The 20,408-nt window shown below is 43.2% G+C and overlaps 1 protein-coding gene across 6 annotated transcripts in view; it reads left to right on the top strand.

The window, feature by feature from the left end:
- Positions 1–20,408, top strand: part of LOC140205777 (ecotropic viral integration site 5 protein homolog) — a 276,394-nt gene that overhangs the window by 134,794 nt on the left and 121,192 nt on the right. The window lies entirely within an intron of this gene.

The raw sequence follows: 20,408 nt of genomic DNA, 5'->3' as shown, positions 1-20,408 counted from the left end.
TAAAGATTCAGCAGGATATAGATCAGCAGGAATATTGGCCAGAGTGGTGACACTTGGAATTTAATTCAGTGCATTTTGGAGGATCAAGTTCTGTAAGTTAGTACTTAGAAACATAGAACATAGAAACATAGAAAATCTACAGCCCAATACAGGTCCTTCAGCCCACAAAGTTGTGCTGAACATGTCCCTACCTTAGAAATTACTAGGCTTACCCATAGCCTTCTATTTCCCTAAGCTCCATGTACCTATCCAAAAGTCTCTTAAAAGACCTTATCGTATCCGCCTCTACTACCATTACTGGCAGCCCATTCCACGAACTCACCGCTCCCTGCGTAAAAAAAACTTACCCCCGACATCTCCTCTGTACCTGCTCCCCAGCATCTTAAACCTGTGTCCTCTTGTGACAACCATTTCAGCCCTGGGAAAAAGCCTCTGGCTATCCACACGATCAATGCCTCTCATCATCTTATACACCTCTATCAGGTCACCTCTCATGTGCCAAGGAGAAAAGGCCGAGTTCACTCAAACTGTTTTAATAAGGCATGCTCCCCAATCCAGGCAATATCCTTGTAAATCTCCTCTGCACCCTTTCTATGGCTTCCACATCCCTCCTGTAGTGAGGCGACCAGAACTGAGCACAGTACTCCAAATAGGGTCTGACCAGGGTCCTATATAGCTGCAACATTACCTCTCGGCTCCTAAATTCAATTCCACGATTAATGAAGGCCAATACACCGTATGCCTTCTTAACTACAGAGTCAACCTGAGCAACTGCTTTGAGTGTCCTATGGACTTGGACCCCAAGATCCCTCTGATCCTCCACACTGCCAAAAGTCTTACCATTAATACTAAATTCTGCCATCATATTTGACCTACCAAAATGAACCACTTCACACTTATCTGGGTTGAACTCCATCTGCCACTTCTCAGCCCAGTTTTGCATCCTGTTAATGTCCCACTGTAACCTCTGACAGCCCTCCACACTATCCACAACACCTCCAACCTTTGTGCCATCAGCAAACTTACTAACCCATCCTTCCACTTCCTCATCTAGGTCATTTATAAAAATCACAAAGAGTAAGGGTCCCAGAACAGATCCCTGAGGCACACCACTGGTCACCGACCTCCATGCAGAATATGACTTGACTACAATCACTGATTGCCTTCTGTGGGCAAGCCAGTTCTGGATCCACAAAGCAATGTGCCTTTGGATCCCATGCCTCCTTACTTTCTCAATAAGCCTTGCATGGAATACCTTATCAAATGCCTTGCTGAAATCCATATACACTAAATCTACTGTTCTACCTTCATCAATGTGTTTAGTCACATCCTCAAAAAACTCAATCAGGCTCGTAAGGCACGACCTGCCTTCTACAAAGCCATGCTGCCTACTCTTAACCATATTATGCCTCTCCAAATGCTCATAAATCCTGCCTCTCAGGATCTTCTCCATCAAGTTACCAACCACTGAAGTAAGACTCACTGGTCTATAATTTCCTGGGCTATCTCTACTCCCTTTCTTGAATAAGAGAACAACATCTGCAACCCTCCAACCCTCCAGAACTTGAAATTAGGCACACCTAAGGCACACCACTGGTCACCAACCTCCATGCAGAATATGACCAGACTATAACCACTCTTTGCCTTCTGTGGGCAAGCCAGTTCTGGATCCACAAAGCAATGTCACCTTGGATCCCATGCCTCCTTACTTTCTCAATAAGCCTTGCATGGGGTACCTTATCAAATGCCTTGCTAAAATCTATATACACTACATCTACTGCTCTTCCTTCATCAATGTGTTTGGTCACATCCTCAAAAAATTCAATCAGGCTCGTAAGGCATGACCTGCCCTTGATAAAGAGATACTGACTATTCCTAATCATATTATACCTCTCTAAATGTTCATAGATCCTGCCTCTCAGGATCTTGTCCATCAAGTTACCAACCACTGAAGTAAGACTCACTGGTCTGTCATTTCCTGGGCTATCTTTACTCCCTTTCTTGAATAAAGGAACAACATCCGCAACCTTCCAGTCCTCTGGAACCTCTCCCATCCCCATTATGATTCAAAGATCATTGCCAGAGGTTCAGCAATCTCCTCCCTCACCTTCCACAGTAGCCTGGGGTACATCTCATCCGGTCCCGGCGACTTATCCAACTTGGTGTTTTCCAAAAGCTCCAGCACATCCTCTTTCTTAATATCTACATGCTCAAGCTTTTCAGTCTGCTGCAAGTCATCACTACGATCACCAAGATCCTTTTGCGTAGTGAATACTGAAGTAAATATCCACACAAATATCCCCTGAACATTTGCCACATTTATTCCGTACTTTTCCCTGAGAACATCTGTTCCCAATTTAAGCTTCCAATTTCCTGCCTGATAGCCTCATAATTCCCCTTACTCCAATTAAACGCTTTTCTAACTTGTCTGTTCCTATCTCTCTCTCTAATGCGATTGTAAAGGAGATAGAATTATGGTCACTATCTCCAAAATGCTCTCCCACTGCGAGATCTGACACCTGACCAGGTTCATATCCCAATACCAAATCAAGTACAGTCTCTCCTCTTATAGGCTTATCTACATATTGTGTCAAGAAACCTTCCTGAACACACCTAACAAACTCCACCCCATCTAAACCCCTTGCTCTAGGGAGATGCCAATCGATATTTGGGAAATTAAAATCTCCCACCACGACAACTCTGTTATTATTACACCTTTCCAGGATCTGTTTCCCTGTCTGCTCCTCGATATCCCTGTTACTATTGGGCGGCTTATAAAAAACACCCAGCAAAGTTATTGACCCCTTCCTGTTCCTAACCTCCACCCACAGAGACTCTGTAGACAATCCTTCCATGACGTCCACCTTTTCTGCAGCCGTGACACTATCTGATCAATCGTGCCACGCCCCCACCTCTTTTGCCTCCCTCCCTGTCCCTTCTGAAACATCTAAAACCCAGCACTTGAAGGAACCATTCCTGTCCCTGAGCCATCCAAGTTTTTATAATGGCCACCACATCATAGCTCCAAGTACTGATCCATGCTGTAAGCTCACCCGCTTTGTTCACAATACTCCTTGCGTTAAAATAGACACAAACCATCTGTCTGAGCGCGTCCCTTCCCTATCACCTGCCTATCCTTCCTCACACACTGTCTCCTAGCTTTCTGTATTTGTGAGCCAAGTGCCTCTTCCCCAGTCTCTTCAGTTGGGTTCCCACCCCCTAACGATTCTAGTTTAAACTCTTCCCAGTAGCCTTAGCAAACCTCCCTGCCAGGATATTGGTCCCCTTGGGATTCAAGTGCAACTCATCCTTTTTTGTACAGGTCACACCTGCCCCAAAGGAGGTCCCAATGATCCAGAAATCTGAATCCCTGCTCCAATCCGTCAGCCACGCATTTGTCCTCCACCTCATTCTATTCCTGTACTCACTGTCGGGTGACACAGGCAATAATCCCGAGATTACTACCTTTGCGGTCCTGCTTCTCAACTTCCTTCCCAACTCCCTGTAGTCTTTTTTCAGGACCTCTTCCTTTTTCCTACCTATGTCATTGGTACCAATATGTACCATGTCCTCTGGCTGTTCTCCCTCCCACTGCAGGATATCTTGGACACGATCTGAAACATCCCAGCCCCCGGCCCCTGGGAGGCAAACTACCATCAGAGTTTCTTTCCTGCATCCACAGAATCGCCTGTCTGACCCCCTAACTATAGAGTCCCCTATCACTGCTGCCTTCCTCTTCCTTTCCATACCCTTCAAAGCCACAGGGTCAGACTCCGTGCCAGAGGCACAGCCACTGTCGGTTCCCCCAGCTAGGCTGTCCCCCCCAACAGTACTCAAACAGGAGTACTTATTGTCAAGGAGTACAATCACAGGGTTACTCTCTAGTACCTGACTTTTCCTCTTCACTCTCCTGACTGTGACCCACTTATCTGTCTCCTGCAGCCCCGGTGTGACCACCACCTCACTCTCCCTGACCAGGCAAAGGTCATCGAGCTGCATCTCCAGTTCCCTAATGCGGTCCCTTAGGAGCTGCAGCTCAGCACACCTGGCGCAGATATGGCTGTTCGGGAGGCTGGGAGACTCCAGGACCTCCCACACCTGACTCCGAGCACAGAAAACCTGCCACACACACATACTACTTCTTTTCCGCAATTAACATAGGTAGACCTACCTCGCCTTGCCTAAGATTAAATGACATGGACCTTGGGGATGTTGAAATATATAGAAAACCATAGCTCTGTGAAAGTTGTATCACAGATGGATAGGTGGTGAAACAGCGCATTTGGAATGCTTGGCTTTATATACTGAGTATTGAGCACAACAGTTGAGATGTAAATTGTAGCTTACAGAACACTGCTTAGACCACTTTTGGAGTAGTGTGTACAGTTCTACAAATGTACACTACTACAAATATACACCATAGAAAGGATATGGTAGCAACAGAGTATAGCAAAGATTCATGGGGATGTTGCGTGGAATAGAGGGCTTGTAAGTATGGGAGATCGGATGGTAACAATAGACCCAGACTGAAATGTAGAAGGCTGAAGGATGATTTACAGATGTTTACACAATTATGAAGCGAGAGATGGTTAGAGCCTTTTATTTCTAGTCCAGGAGAATCCAAAATTATGGGCTACAGTGGTGAAATTTTAAGGAGATCTAAGCTTTTCCACGTGGGTTAGTGAGTATTTGGAACAAGGCAGGTAATGTTATAACATTTAACACATTGGGCAGGTACTTGGATTGGAAAGGAATAGAGGCCTAATGAGGGAAAATAGGATTAGTTTAGATGAGCTTTGTGGTCACTATTTACAAGTTGGGCTGTTGGGATCCCTTTCTGTGTTGTGCATTTCTCTGATTCTGTGATTCTAATTGATCATCAGAATTGTGTAATGTTTTGTTAGAAGAACTAAAAGGTAGATAATTGGCCAAAGAGCCAGAGGTGACATGAAAGCAATACTTTCAACACTTAGTTGCTTTTAAGTGGAAATGTTTGCAGAACATGGAGTATTATAATGAGATAGCTCTTTCAGAGAGGTGACACAGCATGTGATAGATCAAATGATGTCCTTCTCCACTGAATCATTCTGTAATTCTCCAATCCTTCATCCAGAGATAAAATCTTACCAAATTTTGAACATTACTCCCAGATCAATGGCAAGGCTGCTTGTACTTCATAACCCAGCTCAGCATAGAATTGTAAACTCAGCATTATCAACTGTCTTTAGATTTCTGTTAGTCTTTCTCTTTCTGTTTTAAATCTGTTTTATTTTTTCCTTTTGCTTTTCTTGCTCTTCCCTCCACCTTTGAAACTATCATTGATTCTCTAGTATTTCTGTTTATTTTCTGTAACTCCACGTGCCATGTTTCATATTTTCTTTCTCCTCAAAAAGCAGTTCAGTTGACTGACTTCATACTTATTTTCAGGTTGAGTATTTCCAAAACATGCCAGTGATTGTCTTAAAAATGTGGTTCACAACTTGTGTATTTAGAGTAGCTGTTAGACTTCTGATGAAGTATGGAAGACATGAAAAAACTCTCGTAATTTTGTTTTACAATGACGTTGAAGACTATCGAAGAGCAGTTCTAGGGATGTTAGCAGTAATCATGGAAGGTTAAGAATGGATGTTTTAGCAAATATGTTACCACTTCAAACATTTGTGTTTTTATATTTAGCAATTGTTAAAGTTTTGTATTACTATTTGCATTAGAAACATACATATAGATAGATACGTAGAGAAATATGGAAGGGGGGGAGAGAATGAATTTCTATGAGATGCCATGGTATCTTTCTACCTTTAAAATTATATATAACCTTGAAGTCACAGAAATGTACTAAGGCATCTCATAGAAATATAAGTTAATACAATTTTATGTTGCAATTATGATGTTAGTTATGCGTCATGTGCCGTTGGGTAACAATGTCTCAAGCAAATAAAGGTGTAGAACAGGTGCTGAAGCTTAAGCAGAAAATACCTGAAATTCTAAACAGTGATCATATGAACATCAATGTTGGATGGAAGAAAGAGCAAATGCATTAGACAATGGAATCAAAGGACTTCTGTTGACTGGAAGACTGCAGAAAATTTTGAAGGCTGGAAGGGATGAAAAATCTGTGAAACTTGAGTCTAACATGAGCCACCATTGACTTGCAGCCCTTGCAAAGAAAAACAATGGTATAAATAGAAACTATTCATGTTGTTGGCAAGATTAATCACTAGGGGAATGAAGATGATTGGCAAAAGAGCCATACCTGAAATGAACAAAAGCTGTTTTCAGTTCCAGTTTTTCGTGCCGTGGAAGCACTGTTAGGGGTAGTAAAGAAGGCACTTTCATTTGCGGTGAAAGAGAAGAGTTTGCAGGGTCACGGACAAAGGTGGGAGAAGATATAGTCTGTGAGCCAGGACCCCAAATTTGGGCCACTGGTACCACCTGGGGGGAATAATTCTTATTGTGATTTTTGGCAAGGTATACACCCCTAGTGCTAAAAAATGTGATAGCATTGCAGCAGTGGTAGCTCGTACATAAATGGGTCAACCCACTTGCAGAGAAGCGGGACCTCATTAGCATCACTACGGCACACGCAGCCCCTAAGGACATTGCCTCTGACCTGATGAAGGCATATGAGATTGGTGAGCAATGCAATGCAACATTCAAGGATGAGAGACTAGAGGAAGATCCACCAGCAAAGAAGTTCCATGATCCAATGAAAACCAACAAGCTGAAAACATTCAGTGATATGTGTAAGAAGAGAGAAGTGAAATCAAATGATCACCTTGAAAGCAGACAGGTCTTGTTTGGACGCATCATAGTGATGGCACAAGGGCGCAGTCTACATATGGAGGGTATCCTTTCTCTTGCCCTGGGCCCTGTCCACACCAGAAGGATTGCTGAGAAAGGCAAATGAAGCTACTTTCGCCACAACCTTGCAGAAAAATGTAGCAGTAGAAGAGCAACTCCCAGGAAACTCTGCTGCAGTGGTTGATGGAATGAACTTGGTCCAAAGAGTGAAAGGTGATCAAGTTACTTTCAGTGATGTTGCCACAACAATTCTGGGTATGACTCTGAGAGAAGGCAGTCAGAGTAGCAGAATAGATGTGTTCAACACATATAAGGAGAACTCTGTCAAGAATAGTGAAAGATCTCTACAGGGTGAAGAGACTGGTCATGAGTTGCAAGGTATCACAGGCGCACAGATGGTGAGGCAGTGGGGGAGCTTCCTGACCAAAGTCAGTAACAAAAATAGTCTCATTAGCTTCATAGTCCATGAATGGAGGAAGGTGGAGTACAGAGCAAAGCTACAGGAGAAGATTCTGTATGCGACTGTGAATGACAAATGTTACAGAATCACATCTCAAGACAGTGAGGAGGTGTCAGCTCTTCAGTGTCAGCAAGAAGAAGCAGCTGGCCGCCTACTTCTCCATGCTGCCCATGCCACAAGAGAGGGATACCAATCTGTAGTGATCTGCTCAGAAGACACAGATGTTTTTATCATGTCTTTAGCATTTTGTGACAAGATTGAGGCCCCATTGTTCCAGAGGTGTGGCACTAGAACCCGTACAAGGCTTGTAGACATCAGGAAGGTTGCTGCCACGTTGGCATAGAGGTTTGTAGGGCTCTCATCGGGTTGCACGCATATACAGGATGTGATACTGTAAGCGCTTTTGCAAGCAAAGGGAAGACAAGTGCCCAAAAACTTCTGACCAGCAACAGGGAAACTCAGGACACACTCTTAGAGCTCTCCCCAGAACTGGTGGACAAACAGAAGGCATTTACATGTCTCCTGTATGCCCCAAAAGCATCGACCACCAAGGTCAATGAGCTCAGGTATCTCCTTTTCTGTGCCAAAAAAGGTGAAATCGAAAGTCATCAACTCCCACCATGCAAGGACTGCTTAACAAAACATGCACAGCGAGCCAACTGCCAGGCTGGTATATGGAGATGTTTGGAGAAGGACCCACACGTGCCAAGCCCTGATAGCAGAGGATGGAAGATGGAGAGAGAAGAGGAAGTTGAACAGTTGGTGGTGCACTGGATGGAAGGCCAGCCAGCACCCGATGCCATCCTGGATCTACTGGCCTGTAACTGTCCAAAAAAATGTTCACTTCCAAGATGTATATGTGTTGCAAATGGCCTCAGGTTTACTGACATGTGTAGACTGGCAGACTGAGAACCAGGCATCCACCTCAGAGAGTGTGGAAAGTTCAGATGAAGATGTGGAAGACTTGGAAAATTATGATTATAGATAAAGGGCAGATGAGCTCCTTGTGGGCCAACAGTCATCTTCCGTAGAAGAGATTAAAGCCTCACCATGTATCTACGAATCGTATGCTATGCACTTAGTTAGAAGAGACACGATGAACTTGGGCGCTGCACTGTGTGCCTGGACCTGCCCAAGGCCTCCGCCTAAAGAAGGGCCGAGCTCGAAGAAGCAGCCACTGCTGGAGGCCGACACGGCCTCAGGTTCGAGTTTGGCAGGGGCAGCGGCGGGCGGTGCCAAGGCGGCCAGCAAGAACGAACTGGAGGAGAGGCTGTACTCAGTGCTGTCGCAAGATCAAAGAAGATGGAGGTGCATAGCCCTGGATTCGAGATGGCACCCACTGACTGACTGACTGAATAGGTTATGAAAGTATGGAAAACAAACTATGGAAAGCAGTCTTTGATTAAATATATTCATTTTACCCCCATTTCCGGAAAAGTTAGGATATTTTCCAAAATGCAATAAAAACAAAAATCTGTGATGTGTTAATTCACGTGAACCTTTATTTAACTGACAAAAGTACAACAAAAAGATTTTCAATAGTTTTACTGATCAACTTAATTGTATTTTGTAAACATACACAAATTTAGAATTTGATGACTGCAACACACTCAACAAAAGTTGGGACAGAGGTGGCATGTTTACCATTGTGTTACATCACCTTTTAATAACTCTCTTTAATCGTTTTGGAACTGAGGATACTAATTGTAGTAGATTTGCAAATGGAAATTTTATCCATTCTTGCTTGATATAAGACTTCAGCTGCTCAACAGTCCGTGGTCTCCGTTGTCTGATTCTCCTCTGCATGATGCGCCGTACATTTTCAATAGGAGATAGATCTGGTCTGGCAGCAGGCCAGTCAAGCACACGCACTCTGTGTCTACAAAGCCACGCTGTTGTAGCCCATGCAGAATGTGGTCTGGCATTGTCCTGCTGTAATAAGCATGGACGTCCCGGGAAGAGACGTCGCCTTGATGGCAACATATGTCTCTCTAAGATCCTAATATACGCCCTCAGAGTCAATGGTACCTTCACATACATGCAACTCACCCGTGCTGTGGGCACTGATGCTCCCCCATACTATCACAGATGCTGGCTTTTGCACGTTTTGCTGATAACAATCTGGATGGTCGTTTTCATCTTTGGCACGGAGAACTCGACGCCCGTTTTTTCCGTAAACTAGCTGAAATGTGGACTCATCTGATCACAGCACATGGTTCCACAGTCTTTCGGTCCATCTGAGATGAGCTCGGGCCCAGAGAACTCGCTGGTGTTTCTGCATAGAGTTGATGTTTGGCTTCCTCCTTGCGTAATACAGTTTCAAGTTGCATTTCTGGATGCAGTGACGGACTGTGTTGAGTGACAATGGTTTTCCGAAGTACTCCTGATCTTGCATTGAGAAATGTTCCTTTTGAACTGACCAACAATTCTCTCACGAAGTTTGACACAAAGGAGTGAGCCACGACCTGTCCTTGCTTGCAAAGACTGAGCCTTTGATGACTGAACCTTATATTCCGTCTGGGTAGCCTCCAACCTGATGGCATGAACATTGACTTCTCTAACTTCCACTAATGCCCCACCTCCCCCTCGTACCCCATACGTTAGTTATTTATATACACACATTCTTTCTCTCTCTCTCCTTTTTCTCCCTCTGTCCCTCTGACTATACCCTTTGCCCATCCTCTGGGTTTTTTCCCCCCTCCCCCTTTTTCTTCTCCCTGGGCCTCCTGTCCCATGATCCTCTCATATCCCTTTTGCCAATCACCTGTCCAGCTCTGGGCTCCATCCCATTCTCTCCTGTCTTCTCCTATCATTTTGGATCTCCCCCCTCCCCCTCCCACTTTTAAATCTCTTAGTAACTCTTCCTTCAGTTAGTCCTGACGAAGGGTCTTGGCCCGAAACGTCAACTGTACCTCTTCCTAGAGATGCTGCCTGGCCTGCTGCATTCACCAGCAACTTTGATGTGTGTTGCTTGAATTTCCAACATCTGCAGAATTCCTGGTGTTTACTTTGATGGACGCTACTTTTATACCCAGTTATGATACCTCACCTGCTACCAATTAGCCTGCTTAATGTGGAGTCTTCCAAACCGATGTTATTTGAATTTTCTGTGCACTTTTCAATCTTATTTTAACTCTGTCCCAACTTTTGTTGAGTGTGTTGCAGCCGTCAAATTCTAAATTTGTGTATATTTACAAAATACAATTAAGTTGGTCAGTAAAACTATTGAAAATCTTTTCTTTGCATTTTTGTCAGTTAAATAAAGGTTCACGTGAATTAACATATCACAGGTTTTAATTTTTATCGCATTTTGGAAAATATCCCAACTTTTCTGGAAATGGTGTTTGTATAACCAAATGGGGCCTAGGTTATGGCCGTGTGGAACCCCCCATTTGAATTATTGTACTGTAACTCTGTATGCTATGACAAAAGCTTAAGATTGTTTTAATTGATACAACACTATGGAAAATGTCATGACATCGATAAAACTCTAGAAATCTCTCCAACTGAGGTTTTTTACCTTTTGGGGGGTGGGATAACATTTTCTGCTGTACTAATGTTAATATGGAATATATATAAAAACTGATTACTTATTTGTATTCCTGAACAAATTCTCCACAAATCCATGTGATTATATGTGTCCTAGGGTTTTTATTGACTTTTCCAAAATAAACAACAGACAAATATTTTTCTAAAAATGAAATGATTCACTCTACTGAACTTGGGCACTGTACTGTGAGTGCCACCAATGACATAGTTTTCAATGTAGAATTTTATAACAACATTTGATGAAAAGTGCTTGAACTCCGCTATAATTGTGACAAATTTCAATGTTGAATCACTGATGACAAAATACCACTAGGTTGAATATATATGTTGTACTTTATATTGGCCACTTTTCAGAAATGCTTATTTTAGGACAGTGTTTTAAAATGTATGATAGCACACATAAAGCTGCCACTGGTGCAATGCTATCACGTATTTTCTAACTCTAGAGATGTATACCTTGCCAAAAATCCCTATGAGCATTATTCGCCTCAAATGGTACCGACCAACCCTACTGGCTCACGGACTAATATGGAGGCATAGTGATTTTATTCCCTATTGAGATTCTCTGAATTTCTTCTTGTCATAGGAGATCAATTACTTACCCTGAAAATTACAGACATGGAGATTGTTATCATTAACGTACATACACTCTAAGCATGGAAGTCAATGATCCTGGTGCATCAATTCACCTGTAAATTGTATCATTATGTATATTAATTTTTAAAACTCTGGTCACCTACCTATAAGAAAGATATCAACATGATTGAAAGAGTACAGAGAAAATTAACAAGGTTGTTGCCGGAACTTGAGGACCTGAGATATAGGGAAAGATTGATTAGGTTCGGACTTCATTTTATGTAGCATAGGAGTCTGCAGAGCAGACTCGATGAGCCAAGTGACCTAATTCTGCTCCTGTGTCTTGTAAGGGCAGATTTGATAGAGGTATACAAAATTATGAGGGATGTAGATAGGCTAAATGCAGGTAAGCTTTCTTCCACTGAGGTTGTTTGAGAGTAGAACTCAGCATCATCGGTTAAGGGTGAAAGCTGAAATATTTAAGGGGAACTTCACTCAGAGGATGGTGAGACTATGGAAAGTGCTGCCCGGAGAAGTGGTGGATTTGATTTCAATATTGAAGACAAGTTTTGATAATTACATGGATGGGAGGGCTATGGTACAGATGGAGGTCAATGGGACAAGCAGAATAATGGACTCTGTGCCAGAGGGTTTGCTTCTGTTCTGTAGTATTCAAATCAGAAGGTAAACCAGATACAAGTGGAGTTAAATAATTTGTCCAGTTTCATAGATCACACTACCAAACCTTAAGGATCTCAAGGATCACTTTTGGCTCATTGGCTATAGTTTGAATACCCATGATAGAGACAAATCAATGACTGAAAAATGTGCTAAACTGAGTGCCAGCCAGTGATGTTCATAGAAACATAGAAAACCTACAGCACAATGCAGGCCCTTTGGCCCACGATGCTGTGCCAAACATGTACTTGCTTTAGAAATTACCTCGAGTTACCCATAGCCTTCTATTTTTCTAAGCTCCATGTACCTATGACTGTGTGGTTGGGCATAGCTCAAATACCATCTACAAATTTGCTGACGATACAACCATTGTTGGTAGAATCTCAGGTGGTGACGAGAGAGTGTACAGGATTGAGATATGCCAACTAGTGAAGTGGTGTCGCAACAACCTGGCACTCAATGTCATTAAGATGAAAGAGCTGATTGTGGACTTCAGGAAGGGTAAGACAACGGAACACATACCAATCTTCGTAGAGGGATCAGAAGTGGAGAGAGTGAGCAGCTTCAAGTTCCTGGGTGTCAAGATCTCTGAGGATCTAACCTGGTCCCAATATGTCGATGTAGTTATAAAGAAGGCAAGACAGCGGCTATACTTCATTAGGAGTTTGAAGAGATTTGGCACGTCAACAAATACACTCAAAAACTCAAAAAGGGGACAAGCTCTCCTCTACAATCACTCTGAGCACCGGTGCCCCACAAGGCTGTGTACTCAGCCCCCTGCTGTACTCGCTGTACACCCATGATTGTGTAGCCAAGTTTCCATCAAACTCAATATATAAGTTTGCTGATGACACAGTTGTAGGCTGTATCTCGGGTGATGATGAGCTTGAGTACAGAGAGGAAATTAAGAACCTGGAGGCATGGTACAAAGACAATAACTTATCCCTCAACGTCAGCAAGACGAAGGAATTGGTTGTTGACTTCAGAAGGAGTAGCTCGACCCAGTTTACATCGGTGGTGCGCAAGTGGAACAGGTCAAAAGCTTTAAGTTCCTCGGGGTCAATATCACAAATGACCTGACTTGGTCCAACCAAGCAGAGTCCACTGCCAAGAAGGCCTACCAGCGCCTTTACTTCCTGAGAAAGCTAAAGAAATTTGGCCTGTCCCCTAAAACCCTCACTAATTTTTATAGGTGCATCGTAGAAAGCATTCTTCTAGGGTGCATCACAACCTGGTATGGAAGTTGTCTGGTCCAAGACTGGAAGAAGCTGCAGAAGATCGTGAACACAGCACATCACACAAACCAATCTTCCATCCTTGGACTCACTTTACGCTGCACGCTGTCGGAGCAGTGCTGCCAGGATAATCAAGGACACGACCCACCCAGCCAACGCACTTTTTGTCCCTCTTCCCTCCGAGAGAAGGCTCAGGAGCTTGAAGACTCGTATGGCCAGATTTGGGAACAGCTTCTTTTCAATTGTGATCAGACTGCTGAACGGATCCTGACCCGGATCTGGGTCGTACCCTCCAAATATTCAGACCTGTCTCTCAGTTTTTTTCCACTGCCAACATTGTGAGTACCGACTTACCATAGGGATTGAAACATCAAGTCCTAGTAGCTCTACTTTCCCTTTTCTATTTTCTATTTATGATTTATAATTTAAATTTTTACTATTGATTTGTACTCCAGGGAGCGTGAAGCGCAGGATCAAATATCACTGTGATGATTGTACACTCTTGTAATCAATTGTTTGGCAACAATAAGGTAAAGTAACTTCTATAGTTGTACCGTGGAGAGCATTCTGACAGGCTGCATCACTGTCTGGTATGGAGGGGCTACTGCACAGGACCGAAAGAAGCTGCAGAAGGTTGTAAATCTAGTCAGCTCCATCTTGGGCACTAGCCTACAAAGTACCCAGGACATCTTTAGGAAGTAGTGTCTCAGAAAGGGAGCGTCCATTATTAAAAACCTCCAGCATCTAGGGCATGCCCTTTTCTCACTGTTACCATCAGGTTGGAGATACAGAAGCCTGAAGGCACACACTCAGCAATTCAGGAACAGCTTCTTCCCCTCTGCCATCCAATTGTTAAATGGACATTGAATCTTTGGACACTACCTCACTTTTCCTTAATATACAATATTTCTGTTTTTGCACATTTTTAGAAATCTATTTAATATATGTAATTGATTTACTTGTTTATTTATTTTTATTTTATATATTATTATTTTTCCTCTCTGCTAGATTATGTATTTTCTCCATCTCCGTCTAAATGTGCAATATATAGTAATTTATAATAAATAGTATGTACAGCAGGATAGTCAATATAGCATGGAAGTACAATTGTATCAGTGTCAATGAATCAGTCTGATGTCCTGGTGGAAGAAGCTGTTGGTCCTGGCTTTTATGCTGCGGTACCATTTCCTGAATGGTAGCAGCTGGAACAGTTTGTGGTTGGGGTGACTCGGGTCCCCAGTGCTCCTTCGGGCCCTTTTTACACACCTGTAAATGTCCTGAATAGTGGGAAGTTCACATCTACAGATGTGCTGGGCTGTCCGTGCCACTCTCTGCAGAGTTCTGTGATTGAGGGAGGTACAGGTTCCATACCAGGCAGTGATGCAGCCAGTCAGGATGTTCTCAATTGTGCCCCTCTAGAAAGTTCTTGGGATTTGGGGCCCCATACCAAACCTCCTCAACAGTCTGAGGTGGAAGAGGCACTTTTGTGCCTTTTTCACCCACGGCCTGTTTCTACAGACCATGCGAGATCCTTGGTGATGTGCATGCCGAGGAACGTAAAGCTGTTCACCCTCTCAACCCTAGATCCATTGTTGTCAATAGGGGTTAGCCTGCCTCCGTTCCTCCGGTAGTCCACAACCAGCTCCTTTGTTTTTGGGACATTGAGGGAGAGGCTGTTTTCTTGACACCACTATGTCAGGGTGATGACTGATGCAGAATTTAATTTTCAGTTAATAGTATTTAAAATTTGAGAATGAAATGGCAGTAAGTAATCAGTTAGGCAAAAACAAATAGTTAGGAGGACAAATGTTCTGCTGGTCTTCATTGCAAGGGGTTTTGAGTAAACAACCCTTGCTGCAACTGTGCCAGGCTTTGATTAGTTCTTATCTGGGGGACTATTTCTGAATTTGGTCTGTGCAGCATAAATTCGTAGGGGTGATTCCTGGAATGAGTCTGTTCTACCAGGTAGAGAGATGTGAATAAAATTGGTGTATTTTCATTAGTGTTTGGCAAAATATTAAGTGAAATAAGGCATGTGTTCTGCATTGATATCGTATTTGTTGGAGGAGCCCATTTTGTACTCTGTCATAATATGTTCCCATTTTCCCCTCAACTCACTTGAAGGTATCAGTCCCTCATTTAGTGTTAATTTGTTTTTGTTTCTCTTATCTTTGGTGGAAGATGGTTTATTCATCGAGTGGATAAATATTTCTTGATTCTAACAGTAGGTTCATAGAAAACAAATGCAAAATGAGACCTGAGCAAGCAGGACCACTAGTGGCACTACTTAGTAATTGCACGATGTGGAGATGTGCACTGGACAATGATGAGCTACATTGAGATGTTATGAGATGGCAGATATATTAGTTTGGTTCATTCATAGCTTGTCACAGCAGACAGCCAGCCACTCTAGGGTTGCTTGGTTGATGTTGAGCAGGTCAGTGTCAGCTAAATCAGGTGAGAGCGGGCAGTTGCGCAGAACGTGTTCAATATTCTGCACCCTTTCGCCACACTCACAGGATTCGCTGGTCTTTAAACCCCACTTCACCATATTGTCTCCTGTCCTACAAACTCCTGCTCTCGCTCTGTTGAGAGTGCACCACTTCCGTCTGTCAAGCAGTGCCCCGTCTGGCAACATTTCTGTGGGGTCTTGCACTGTATTGTTTGGTGGGGTTCTGGCTTCTGTTTGTTGCCAGAGGTCAATCCTGTATGTTTGGGGGGATGTTCCGTGTCGTAGTTCCTCCACTGTAGCAAAGCTTTTCCTCGATATTAGACGGTTGGAAACTGGCACATGATGATGTAGCGGGTGCCGTGGATCCAAGTTCTGTTTACCTTTTTCAATTTTTGTTGTGTGTCTTTGGATCTCTGGGGGAGCAATGCCTGTAAGTCTGTAAATGATGTTAGTGGGTGTGGGGCGCAGTGTGCCCATGATTATTCGGCAGGTTTCATTAAGCAACGAGTCTATTTTCTTCGCGTGGGCTGATCTGCCCCACACAGGTGCACAGTATTCTGCAAGGTGCATAGCAGAGTGCTAGGGCAGTTGATCTAAGTGTGTGAGCATTAGCTCCCCATTTTGTGCCTGGTAATTTTCTCAAGAGAGAATTGCGAGAGCCAATTTTCCCTCAGAGGTTTTGGATGTGGGTGGCAAATGAGAGTGTCCTATCCAGTGTCACACCCAGGTAAATTGGAGTTGGTTGGTGTTCAGGCTCCTTCCCACACCAGAAGATCTTGATTTTCTGAGCTGCTTCTCGATTCCTCAGGTGGAATGCACACACTTGAGTTTTTGATGGATTTGGGTTCAGAGACCATTTTTCATAATACTGCTTCATTGCTTCGAGGACTGCTGGAAGTCGTACTTCAGCTTCTCGGAAGGAGTTAGCTTGTGTTGCTATGCATAGGTCATCTGCATAAATAAACCTGCGTGTGTTAGGAAAGGTTGGTTGGTCGTTTGTGTACACATTAAATAGTAGTGGTACCAGGACTGATCCCTGTGGTAGTCCGTTCTTTTGTGGACACCACCTACTCTTAATTCCCTTCATTTCTACATAAAATCTGCTATTTTCTGGGAGGCTTCTTATTACTTTGACTGTGGTTTCGTTCTTTAACATTTTGGATAATTTCAGTAGAAGGCCTGTGTGATTCACAGTGTCGTATGCTGCTGTTAAGTCAACGAATACTGCCCCTGTAATTTGTTGCATTTCAAAACCATCCTCAAAGTACTGGGTTAAGTTCAGGACTTGACTGCAGCAAGAGCGGCCTGGCCTGAACCCGGCTTGGTCTGGTGTTAGAAGATCTTCGACATTTGATGGAAGAATGGGTTGGCTTTTAGTTAAAAGGTTTTTGCAATCTAAACAAAGCACACAAGGGGCAGGAGGTTGTGGGAAACACGTGTTTAAGCCAGAAGGAAGAATGTGAACATGAGGTTGTGCAGATGGTAGAAATCCCAAATAATATGCACAAAATGCTGAAGGATCTCAGCAGGACACACAACATCTATGGAGAGGAATAAAAAGTTGCCATTTTGGGCCAAGACTCTTCATCGGGATCTACATGTGTCCCATTGACTCTTTATTCTTCTCCATTGATTCTGCCTGACCTGTTAAGTGTTAAGATGGTTTTGTAAATCTGAGTAACTGGCAAAAATTGGGAGTGTATAAGTTCTTTGGTCAAAAATAAGAGCCATCAGAAATTAGGATTTCAATTGCACTGTTGTCACTGGATTTCCTCAACCAGGTTTTCTAAGAAGCTAGTACCAGTTTTAAGCCATAATGGAGAAACTCAGAGTAACTGAACAATGATGTCTTGTGAATGATATTCTTGAACTGTATCCCTTCAAGCACCATTATAGGATTTCATCAGTTACTCTAGGTAGAAGAAAGGCATTGTGGAATACTATCCTCAGTATTTTATGAAGAAAACCCCTCAATCATTTGTATTTTAAGATCTTGGCATCGCAGGCATGGTCAGCACACTTGTTTCCTATCCTTAAAATTCTTAGTTGACTTCAAGAGAGTGGAGAGGGAGCCACCTTCTGGAAACACTGCAGCCTTACTACTGAAGGTACTTTCACAGTCCACAGAGATACTGGGCCATAAGACATGGGAGCAGAATTAAGCCATTCAGGCCATCGTCTGCTTCACCTTTCTATCATGGCTGATCCCGGATCCCACTCAACCCCATACACCTGCCTTCCTTTGATGCCCTGACCGATCAGGAAATGATCAACTTCCACCTTAAATAAACCCATGAGCATGGCTTCCACCACAGTCTGTAGCAGAGCATTCCACAGATTTACTACTCTCTGGCTAAAAAAACAATTCCCCTTACTTTGATCTAAAGGGTGGCCCCTCAATTTTGAGACTGTGCCCTCTAGTTCTGGATACCCCCACCATAGGAAACATCCTCTCCACATCCACCTTATCCAGATCTTTCAACATTCAGTAGGTTTCAATGAGATTCCCCCCCCCCCCAGCATTCTTCTAATTTCCAGTGATTACAATAAGCTGTCAAACACTCCTCGTATTTTAACCCCTTCATTCCCAGAATCATCCTCATGAACCTCCTCTGGACTCTCTCCAATGACAACACATCTTTTCTGAGATATGGGGCCCAAAACTGTTGACGGTACTCCAAGTGCAGCCTGACTAGTGTCTTATAAAGGCTCAGCATTACCTCCTTGCTTTTATATTCTATTGCCTTTGAAATAAATGCCAAGATTGCGTTTACCTTCTTTACCACACACTTAACCTGTAAATTTAATTCTGGGAGTCTTGCACAAGGACTTTGGTAGAGGTGTATCCCCATCCCACCACCTAGAAATTGAATGGTAGAGGAGTCAAAAGGCCACCTACTGTTATGTTCTTATAATGTCGTGCAGATCTTCTTAATAACATTATTTGTACTGATATGAGTGTAAAAGTCTGTGGTATTCTTTGCTCTAGATTCATTTCGTGATGTTCTGCCTGGGCACCATCTTGAGATTTCTGAATTTCCCATTGGTACTGAGGTGGTTATAGTTTCAGTCAGTTACTTTGTCTAAAAATGAAAGTTGAAGAGTTCATGAATTCACATTCTTAATTGTAATAGTTGTTTGATTCAGTAGATGGCAGTAAGAATGTGGTTTGATCAGTTAGAGACTTCTCACGATATCAGTGGTATTAAGTAGTCAGAATGCAAATAATTTTTCGATGTGGCATAAAAAGCACCTAAAATTTAATCTGATATTTGAAGAAGTAGGTGGGAAAAGTAAGTGATATTTGGTTTTAATTGGTGTTTCAGTCTGACCAAGTAGACCTTTTCTCTGGTTTACCAGAGTATGTTGTGTGCAAATCTTCTTTGGTCACATTTAGTGTGGACGTTAATATACATTAGGGAAAATCATTTTCTCCACATGAATCCCACATAATTTATTTCCTCGCCTCCCCCTTTGCCTCCACCCCTCCCCACCAATTTCTTCCCCTTCCTCCCAGTCATGTTTTTAACCCAAGTCTGGGACTCTCTCTACTTTAATACTAGCTATCACAGAAAAGCTGTACAAAATGAGTCTGCCTTTGAAAAACATTGTGACAGGATATTTAGCCATCCTTGATTGAAAATGAAATCACTGTTCTTTAAGCAACACACATCAAAATTGCTGGTGAACACAGCAGGCCAGGAAGCATCTCTAGGAAAAGGTAAAGTTGACGTTTCAGGCCGAGACCCTTCGTCAGGACTAACTGAAGGAAGAGTTAGTAAGAGATTTGAGAGGGGGAGGGGGAGATCCAAAATGATAGGAGAAGACAGGAGGGGGAGGGATGGAGCCAAGAGCTGGACAGGTGATTGGCAAAGGGGATATGAGAGGATCATGGGACAGGAGGTCCGGGGAGAAAGACAAGGGGGGGAACCAGAGGATGGGCAAGGGGTATAGTTAGAGGGACAGAGGGAGAAAAAGAAAAGTGAGAGAAAGAATGTGTGTATAAAAATAAATAACAGATGGGGTACGAGGGGGAGGTGGGGCATTATCGGAAGTTAGAGAAGTCAATGTTCATGCCATCAGGTTGGAGGCTACCCAGATGGAATATAAGGTGTTGTTCCTCCAACCTGAGTGTGGCTTCATCTTTACAGTAGAGGAGGCCGTGGATAGACATGCCAGAATGGGAATCGGATGTGGAATTAAAATGTGTGGCCACTGGGAGATCCTGCTTTCTCTGGCGGACAGAGGGTAGGTGTTCAGCAAAGCGGTCTCCCAGTCTGCGTCGGGTCTCGCCAGTATATAGAAGGCCACATCAGGAGCACAGGACGCAGTATATCACCCCAGCCGACTCACAGGTGAAGTGTCGCCTCACCTGGAAGGACTGTTTGGGGCCCTGAATGGTAGTTCAGTTTGGAAGACTGGCACCTTGGTGAAATTCAGCACCCCAAGTATTGGATAGATTGGTAAATTGGGGCTTTTCACAGACTTGTTCTTGCTGTGGTTTATGGGTATGCATTAATATTAATTAATAGACTAGACATGCAAATTAGCTCTTTACTGCAGTGAGATACTGTGTTTCTTATATATGTTAGCTTCTAGTGAATTTTCTTTTTCCTCCCCAGTGTTAGTTGAGATTCAACCAAGTGAACTGGCGGAA

The sequence above is a fragment of the Mobula birostris genome, chromosome 12 (genome assembly GCF_030028105.1).
Source record: "Mobula birostris isolate sMobBir1 chromosome 12, sMobBir1.hap1, whole genome shotgun sequence".
Classification (NCBI taxonomy): domain Eukaryota; kingdom Metazoa; phylum Chordata; class Chondrichthyes; order Myliobatiformes; family Myliobatidae; genus Mobula; species Mobula birostris.
Note: the sequence above shows the minus strand (reverse complement) of the source record. Positions and strands in the feature narration are given on the sequence as shown.